We start from the raw sequence: 9,989 nt of genomic DNA, 5'->3' as shown, positions 1-9,989 counted from the left end.
TGGACCTGTAGCTACCACCTTTGCTGGTTGCCAACTTCATGTTGTTTCCGGGCAAATTGGCTCTTGAGGATGAAACACTGATAGTCACTTAACTGTCTAGTGATATTATTTCTTTTGTCTTTCCTGTAGATGCTTTAATCAGGTGTGAACCCTCTGAGGTATTTTGGGTTGTAGCAGTGGCAGATGCAGAACTTCTGGAAATTTGAAAAAGTAGCCCACTAGGATTAGGTATGAGTAGCTGCCAAATTCAAATATATCTGCAGCTATCTTGTGCCATGGCTGATCAAGAATCTTATGGTACAAGAATAGTTCTTTTTGGTTACTAGGTCTATGTTCCTGACATACCCTGCATCCTTCTATAAGTTATTTTATATGTTGAATCATACCTGACCAGTACATTTTCAACCTAACTCATACTTTTGTTCTCTGTTGTAACTCATGCAAGTGCTTAAGCATTTTCTGCCTTGTATTTTTAGGAATAATTAGCTTGTCACCAACTATTAACAAACCTTGTTGTAATGATAGTGTTTTTTCACAGCCCAATAAGGCTGCAACCTGGGATTCACACGTCTTCTTCTGCATGGACATCCCTCATGTACAATATCGTGTAAAGCATGCATTACAGAATTTTTCGGTATCCTCCCTCAGTTTGTTTAACAGATGTGTGCTGAGTGCAGTAGTGGCCTCAACTGCATAGGCAACCAAATCAATAGTGATTTAATGAACTTGGTCTATACCGGGGTGGCCAACCTGAGCCTGAGAAGGAGCCAGAAATTACCAATGTACATTGCCAAAGAGCCACAATAATACATCAGCAGCCCCCATCAGCCCCCCACCCCACCCTACCCCCAGCATCTCCTGCCTGCCGGCAGCCCTGCCGATCAGCACCTCCCCCTCCATCCCCATGCCTCCTGCCCACCACAATCAGCTGTTTTGCAGTGTACAGGAGGCTTTGGGAGGGGGGGGGAGAGCAAGGGTGCAGCAGGCTCAGGGGAGGGGCGGAAAGGGGTGGGGGCCTTGGGGTAAGGGGTGGAGTGGGGGTGGGGCCTGGGGTTGAGCAGTGGAAAGTTGGCACCTGTCGCTCCAGCCCCAGAGTCAGCACCTATGCAAGGAGCCGCACATTAACTTCTGAAGAGCAGCACGCGGCTCCGGAGCCACAGGTTGGCCACCCCAGTCTATACTATGCGATATACATTGCAGCTCTCGATAATGTATATTCAATTAGCATTTCTTTACCGGGGATATGCGTGAGTTTAAAATAATATTTCTGTAACTGAAATAGCAAGTGTTGTAGCCTTGCAGGTGCTTTTCCTAGAGGTTTGGAGAATATTGTCTCCAGCGGTTTATGATCAGACTGTACCTCATCCTGTCTTCCATATATGTACGGATGAAATTTCTTTGTGTCTAACACAGCAGCAAGTAGTTCCTTCTCTGTTTGGGCATAATTTTGTTCTACTTCTGTCAGACCTCATGACGTGTATGAAATGGGGCCTCCGTCTTGCAGTCGACAAGCTCTTAAACCATCTTTGAATGCATCTGCTTGAATGGTGACTGGTTTGTTGGGATCTTAGAATCGGTGTACTGGTGCATTACGGAGTGCTGTCTCTAGTTATTGCAGTGCCTTGTCATGTTCCCATAACCATTGCCAACTTATGTTCTCCTGTAGCAATTGTGTCAGTGGAGCAGCCAAAGATGCTTCACCAGGGATGTAATGTGCAAGGAATCTAATCATCCCCAGGATCTTCTGTAGTGCGTCTTGTCCTGTGGGGGTTCCATGTTAGCTCTGGTTTCATCCTTACTGTCATCTGACCTGATTCCTTGTGATGAGAGAACGTGTCCCATGTATTTGACTTCTCTTATTGTGAACTGGTATTGTTCAAACACAACATTTTTCTTCGGCTTACAGTAGTTCCTAAGCATTGTTAAAAACCTCATTCAAAGTAGGAGCATTTCAGCTGGCTGCTATACAAATGTGTTATCAACTTCCAGAGCCTCCTCCCCACTGTGAACAATAAAATGGCTACTTTTAAGTCCTCCTCTTTTTTATCTGCTCCTGAGGCTTTCTATAGATGTGGAAGTGTTGTTCCTATCTCCTCCAATTCTCAGCAAGGTTGCCAGGTAAAGATAAAGGTGGGGGTGGCTTGGAACCCTCCACGTTCAATTTAAAAAAAACCCCACTATTTTCTAATTTAACTGCTTTACTTTCAGTTTCATATTTGTGCACTTGCTGTGTTTCAGAGTTCTGTTTCTTCTGTTGGTTCCTGATGGTCTGTAGATTGCTTGGTGTCCAGAAGTTTGCACCGTTTACTGATCCACTGTTCTCCTGACAAAAACAGACACTTCTTGCTTCATGCAGAATGTGGGCACTTCTGTAGGGTTACCATACGTCCGGTTTTTCCCAGACATGTCCGGTTTTTCGGCAATCAAACCCCCGTCCGGGGGGAATTGCCAAAAAGCCGAACATGTCCGGGAAAATGCCGGCCAGGCACTTCCCCTCCCGCGGCTACTCTGCTCCTCCCCTGACTCTTCGGCTCTGTTTAAGAGCCGAGCTGCCCGAGCGCTATGGGCTTCAGGCAGCCCCCTTGCCTCCGGACCCCAGCCGCCAGCCGGGCACTTCCCCTCCCGGGCTCCGGCGGCGCAGGGTCCGGAGGCATGGGGGCTGCCCGAAGCCGGTAGCGCTGGGGCAGCTCGGCTCTTAAACAGAGCCGAAGAGTCAGGGGAGGAGCAGAGCCTCTGGCCACAGCGGCTCTGCTCCTCCCCGACTCTTTGGCTCTGTTTAAGAGCTGAGCGCTATGGGCTTTGGGCAGCCCCCATACCTCCGGACCCTGCGCCGCCGGAGCCCGGGATGGGAAGTGCCCAGCCGGGGGCGCAGGGTCCAGAGGCAAGGGGGCTGCCCGAAGCCCGAGTGCTACCGGCTTCATGGTTTGCCGGGCAGCCTCCAGACCCTGCGCCCCCGGCTGGGCGCTTCCCCTCCCGGGCTCCAGCTGCGCTGGGGAAGTGCTGGCCGGGGGCGCAGGGTCTGGGGGCTGCCCGGCAAACCGTGAAGCCGGTAGCGCTCGGGCAGCCCTTTTCGCGTGGCTGGGAGTGGGAGGGAGGAGGGGGCGGAGTTAGAGCAGGGAAGGGGCGGAGTTGGGTGGGGCTGGGGTGGGAAATGGGCGGGGCCATGGCCCCGTGGAGGGTCCTCTTTTTTAATTTGTTAAAGATGGTAACCCTAACTTCTGACACCATGTGGTGCTTTCTAATAGTCAGGCAGCCAACAGCATTTTCCTTGTGGGTATGCTGCAGCCTCTGTACTTTAGGAACTCAGAATGAGACCAGGTATATAAAGTTTAAACCACAACTTTCTTTATTTGATACACAAGTTACAAGATGGCTCCTACAGCCTCTGAATATGTAGACCCAGAGGTGCCCTCATCATGTAAGAGAACTCTCATGTGAAAGGCCCTCTGGTAATTACACACACCTTATTTTAAAGAGACAGTACCACAATATACTACAAACAGTGACTAGGACATCCATTTTACATCTCATCTTAGATACAGCATCACAAAGACAGTTGCACATGCTAACACTTTGAGGAAGTGCCTGTTGTTTCATTACTGACTTCTAGGAGGGAAGAGTGCCACATACTAAGTCACCAACATAAATTCCTACAGCACCTAAGGGTATGTCTACACTGCAATTAAAACCTACTGCTGGCCCATGTCAGATGACTTGAGATTGTGGGGCTAGGACTAAGGAGCTGTTTAATTGTGTGGTAGACATCTGGGCTTGGGCTAGAGCCTGGGCTCTAGGATCCTGTGAGGTGGGAGATCCCATAGCTCAGGCTGCAGACCCCCCTGTGAGACAGAGTCAGCTGGCACGGGCCAGCCGTGGGTGTGCAATTGCAGTGTAGCCATACCCTCAGTGTCCTTTGAAGGTCTCTTATCCAAGTAATGAAGACTATGCTCGGCACAAGATCAGGGAGGAAATGTGAAATCTTATTTTCAAATTTCCAAGAATATATATAAACACACACACACACACACACACACACACACACACACACACACACACACACACTCGCAACTGAGGTGATTCTTTGGTTCTTTGACACCCACAAATGTTAGTATAGACAGAGACGGTGTTTTTTGCCACAGATCTTGTGCAAGTAGAAAAACATAAGGAGTGTGTTTGTTAGGGGGAACTAATTTTACTTTCCTGCAGAGTAACAACATTGTGTATTGGCTCTGACCCCACCAAAATTTGCCAAATGGTTGCTGGCAAGGGGAAAAGTTCTTAACTGCTAAAAGGATTTTGCTGTCTAATGCCATGGATTAGAAATTCAGTAGGACAAAGGAAAATACAGAGAAAACTGACTTTCCAAAAGGCACGCCTCTACCCCCAGGTGAACAGCAGACTTGCCAGGTGGCCACACAGGTACAGCAAGGAAAAAAAGTGCTCTGTAAAAAAAAACAGTACTTGAAGAGCTACAGACTGCAAACTTTCATGACCTTTTTTGAGGAGAGATCTGAAATGACAGCCGTCAAAAACTCAGCCCATTAGATAAGGAGTAACAGCTTCTTTTAAAAGGCTGGATGTCCTTGAGAAGAAAACAAATTAGTTTTTTGGTTTTTGTTTTTCTTACAGGAAGTTGAGAAGGCTTTCCATGCTAATGTGCTTGTAAAATTGTGATTTTTGGAGTGATGTATTAAGCATTTAAAAGACCAAATTAGACATAGCCATATACTCATGACAGCAAGAAAGTGAAATAGAGTAACAGATTTTGCTGAAAGTATTATTGTGGATTTGTTTAAATAGCAAAGGTGACTCAATCAATTTATGTAGCGAAATGTTACTGGGCACCTTATAATGTCTGCAGCATTACTACCTTGGGCAGAGCTTTGTAAGACCATGCAAGCAGAGCTGGACAAGTGCTTTCTAAACAGTGCCTTAATCTGCACTAGCAGGGGTTGTAAATTGTGATGAATACCGGCATGTCGTGTGCTAACTGGCCTGCATGGACCTTGGTGGTGCATACCAGAAGTTCCTTAGTCGGCATTCATGTACTCCTATTTCAAATGGTATTACATTAATGCATACTAAGGAACTTTTAATGTGTGCCGGCAGAGTACACATGGGCCACACAACCATGCTGATGTGAATTAGAATTTATGCCCCTGCTGGCGGGGACTGAGGCACTGTGTAGACAAACCCTGATTGCATTGGAGACCACTAAGGAAAACCAAGGTACTATAAGAAATACCATTGATCAGGAGGAAATCCTCTTCCATATCAGTCAGTATGGAACTAAGATCCTGAATGGTGTTAGAGGCACTTGGTTACTGGTGCTACTATCTTTCAGATGAGTTGTAAGCATGAGGTCATCCTGTACACTTTGGTCATTAGAGATCTCATGGAAAGAATAGGTAGTTTCCTGGCCAAATTGCAATGTGGGTAATTAGGATGATGTGTCTTCCTAAAATCACTCTGCAGTTTCAGAATCCAATTCTGAAGTTCCTAGGTAAAACTGTGTGAAAGGGCAAATCCGTAGCTGTTCATTCATTTCTATACAGTGCTCTTATTGGACAGTCTCTAGGTGCACTTCTAATAAAACACTAACGTTAAATATGCGTTAATCTGGTATAATCCCTGGTCTCACTCCAACAATCCCCTAATAGAAAGCCTAAGAAAGAAGGTGAGGGGAAAGATTATATCCTGACACTATCTTATGGTAAGTGTCAGGAAGTGGATCTTAGATATTCCTGATTTGATTTGCATAAATATTATTCAAGATAAATGTGTAGCTTTACAGCTATTGGAAAAAACATGTGCTTTCCTCTTTCCCCCACCCGTGAGGCTTGACAGTTATACTGAGAAAGGAACCAGAAAAGGAACTCTGATTTTTTATAGCAGCCATTTAAATTGCTTAATTATGATTGCCGAGAGATAACTCAGATATTTACAAGACTTGCAATGTACACCAGTTACTATATAAAATCCTGGGATCAAAGTATTCCCGTTCTGTAAGTGATTTTAAAAGCAATAAACAAAGTTAAAACATACATAATAAGAAATGTTAAAACATGACTTCCAAATCTCGTGTCTCGTTAAAAAGTGTTGCTGTAGTCTAAACTCTTATGTCGGGAGCTTATCACTTTGAATGCTGTATTGTTCACAATTTCTGCTCTATGAAAGGGGATTTTATTAAGTCATTCAGTAACAAAAATAGATATAAACTTCAGCTACATCATCCTAATTAAATCAGTTATTTTGCCAAAAGAATATTGTATACAATCTGAGAAAACTAATCACAGCCATCTTCAAATCAATAATGGGTTGCTGGAAGGACTTTTCACTCCCCATTAGGAATGCTTGACACAATTCAGTTAGACCCAAATCCTCTCCCCAGCATGCAGGCTGAGTAAACATGATTTGTGCAAGGGAATTCTACGTGAGTTGAGTGGGGATAGAATCCATCCTCCTGCCATCAGCTCCATGGCCTTTATAGCATTGCTAAGTAAGAAACAGGAAGAAGGGGAAAGAGAGAGACAGTGGATTAGTCACAAATCTTAGTCATAGATTCACTGGTCCCCACCCCGGTTTACCCAAAACTTCTCCTTCATGCTATCATGGATGTAGCCTCTGCAGCATGAGGGAAGTAATAGATCCTTCTGGGGAGACCTTCCACCACTGTGCAACAGAACTGCCTCAGTTCCACAGCTTTTCAGGCCTTGCAAAGGATGGGGGCAGGATTGAGGCCTTAATGCAGATTTTAGATTTGAGAGCATTACCCTGGGGGAAAAATATATTAACGTACATTTTAAATAAAAGGCTGTGTTCTCACCATCTGCCGTATTTTGAGAGGGATACATAAACTGTAGTGGAGCCAATGTCCTTGGTGAGGTGGGATAAAGTTTTAGGTGGTAGCTCTGAGTGCTCAGGTTCTGTTAAACTCTAATCCTGTTTCTTCTAATGACAAATGCACACAAAAGGTGAAAGAAAAAAAATAGATTGACATTTTAGGATACAGTCATGGAAACTGTGAGTTGTTGGGTTCCATCTCCTCATCTTGTCTGGTCAGATTGTTTTTTAGGATCAGGAAAAAGAAGGTCCAACTGTGGTTTGATAAATCCCTGGATCCTAGTGTCTGAGATGGTTTTTTTTTTTAAATACTTCAATATAATTTCCGTATTTTGGTGACTCTTTGATTGCTGTTAAGGACTAAAAGATGAGCTAGCAGGAAAATCAAGTTTTTTTACACCACACAACTACATCAGCTGTCTATCAAATATTAGAACATCTTCAAAGTCCTACTCTAGACCTTCCAAGATCTCAACGGGCTGAGACTGAGCTATCTCAAAACTCACTCTTCCTCTGTGACCACAGTCTCCAAAGGCAGTCTCTACCCTCCAGGAAGATGAAAATCTCAACTGACAAAGCAAGACCAATGGATGGCTACAACTGTGGGACCCCTTTCTGATGGATCTACAGAGGACAATTAACCTGACATTTAAGACAAATGCACAACATACCCTTCCTATAGCACTGCCATATGCCCAGGCTGGTATTTGACTAGCTTGGTCATTTTTTTTTAAAATGGATTTGTTGACAGAAAAATAATTTAGTCTGATGGTGTTTTTTATGTGGGTCTAAAGATTTGCATTATTATCACAATACACTGTGATATCTAATGTTAAAAGTTTCTGGGTCCAGTTAAAGATGCTGCAGTGTTCCCACTTCCACAGATTAAGTGATAACAGATCAAAACTATTGAAAACACAGCAGTTGTCTGCCCACCAACACACAAATGCACCATGCATGTGTGTGAGAGAGGGTTTGAGTCACGTGAGAGTGAGATGTGCGATGTTCTCAATCTTATCTATATGTGATATCTCTCTAGAATCTAGATACTATAAGTGGCTGTTGGAGGGGTTAGTTACGAAGTTGCCTTGTGTTGTGGTTGTGGTGGGCTTGTCTTGGGGTGGCGGGATGCTGGGTTTTTTGCATTTCAAAGGTGGTAAGCCTAAGGCACACACATACCTATCTGGTGATTTCCCTAAAAACAAAACAAAACCCAAACACTACTTTTCCTGTCGGGAAAAGAGCAAGGAAGATTAACAGAAGGATAAGAATAAAGAAATTAAGTTCTAATGAAACCTACCAGCCTCTGGAGAGAGGGTGAGAAGCAGAAAATCAGGTCTCTGTGTAGACCACTCACATAGTTTTGGAAGGTGCTTAGATATTCCAGTGATGAATACAGCATAACAACAGAAACAAAATGAAAAAAATTAGCCCATTCCTAGATTTATAGGTTAACTGTACTAGGGAATTGTAAGAGATGTGGTGCCATTGTCCTCTGAGATCTGTCTGTACCCAGCCCTGGTTGGCAGATTGAAGGTTCTCTCCATTTGATGGATGTTTTGTAGCCTCTGTGAAATGTATTGACTCGATCCAGTATCTGGCAGACAGCACAAATCACCACAATTGGCATGAAATGACATTTTTAGCAGTCTCAGCAGAGGCCAAGGACTAACAAGGCACGGAGATTATAGTGCCCTCTCATCTTAGATGTGATGCCTGCTGGTCAGGCTTGAGGCATTTTGACTGGACAAAGAGGAAACCCTCACTGCCTGTACTTTCTTTTTCTGCAGTTAACTGAGTGGCTTCAGGCCAGTCAACCTAGTATCTCTTGTGATATGAGATTAAAATACCCCAAAGCTCCAGAAAGCATAAACAGATCTTTTTCCATTATGAAATTATTCATTTAAAAGTAAAAGATCTTTCAGTTTGTCCTTACAAAACACATGAATTTGTAATTTGTCAAGAGAGGGGAAATGTCACCTGAAACTTGCTGAGAGAAATGTCAGCAGTGCTAATACAAATCAATACGAGTTACTTCCCTGATTTATAGCGTGCGTGTCAGATTGCGGGTCCAAGGGCTGAAGGCAGCTTGCTTGATGTATTCGTCTGGCCCCCATCTCAGTTTCCAACTCTGCAGAATTTGAACTTTCAATTAAAAAATAAAAAAAGCGACTGGCTCTTGTGACTGAGAAAGAAACCTTGAGTATTGTATTTATTTTTATTAGAAGTATTTTATGTACATATAGAAAAGGATTTAATGTAGAATTTACTGCACAGATTGATTCCTCCTTTCTTTCTCCCCCATCCTGCATGTGTAGCCTATTTTGGAACACAGGGATAAAACAGTCATGTGCCTATCATCATCATCCTGCCCACTTGGCTTGTATTGTTGTATCCCACTCCTCTTTCCCTATGTTTTCTCAAGCCCCCCACTAAAATTTGATTAGATTCCCTCCCCCACTCTCCCTTGTTTTTTTACTAGTTCTAACCATAATGCCTCAAAGGAGTCAGGGTACTATGAGAAGTAATTTGCTAGTGTTTTTAAAGTGCTTTGAAGATTAATAGTACAATAGGCATGCAAATACTAATTTAAAAAGTTAATAATTCTGTTGATAGCAGTGGGAGATCTGTTGTGAGTCTAGGGTAGTTTATGGCTTTTAGTTTGTAGCTCAGGCTCACAGACCCTAATTAAAAATATAATTCAGTTCTTTCTACAGAAAGTCTGTTTGTCATTTGATTTATAGCATCTAGAGGACAGCATTTGAATATAAAAGGTGGCTTTCTTTTTTCTAATTGCTCTACGTACACCACTTTTTAGTTGTTCAATACTTTATATCATTCGTACAATGAACTGTCAGTTCATCAATAAATATAAACACATTTAGCGTGAACAGAAGCCTTTTCTATTAAGTTCAGTTTATTTTCAATTGTTTATTACAACAGAAGACATATTTCTTTTAATTTAATATTATGAGTCTTAAATATTTTAATATGTTCCAAGCAGCAATGAAGGATCTGGGCCCTGATGCCTCACTTGCAGAGCTGTTGAACATGGGAGTTGCAGGTGCTCAGTACCTGTGAAAATTAGACCCTAGATGACTCAAGCTGGGTATTCAAAAAATAAGTCACCCAAAATTAGACCTTAT

The 9,989-nt window shown here is 43.3% G+C and overlaps 1 long non-coding RNA gene across 1 annotated transcript; it reads right to left on the bottom strand.

Annotated features, from left to right (window-relative positions):
- Nucleotides 1–3,325: 3,325 nt before the first annotated feature.
- Nucleotides 3,326–7,183, bottom strand: LOC135974342 (uncharacterized). The gene is made up of 2 exons (XR_010591584.1): nucleotides 6,827–7,183; nucleotides 3,326–6,495 (listed from the first exon to the last, which is right to left on the bottom strand). It is a non-coding gene; the product is annotated as an uncharacterized LOC135974342 (long non-coding RNA).
- Between the last annotated feature and the right edge of the window lie 2,806 nt (nucleotides 7,184–9,989).

Source organism: Chrysemys picta, chromosome 11, assembly GCF_011386835.1.
Source record: "Chrysemys picta bellii isolate R12L10 chromosome 11, ASM1138683v2, whole genome shotgun sequence".
In the NCBI taxonomy this organism is placed as follows: Eukaryota; Metazoa; Chordata; order Testudines; family Emydidae; genus Chrysemys; species Chrysemys picta.
The sequence above is the reverse complement of the archived record's forward strand: the minus strand, read 5'-3'. Positions and strand labels throughout refer to the sequence as shown.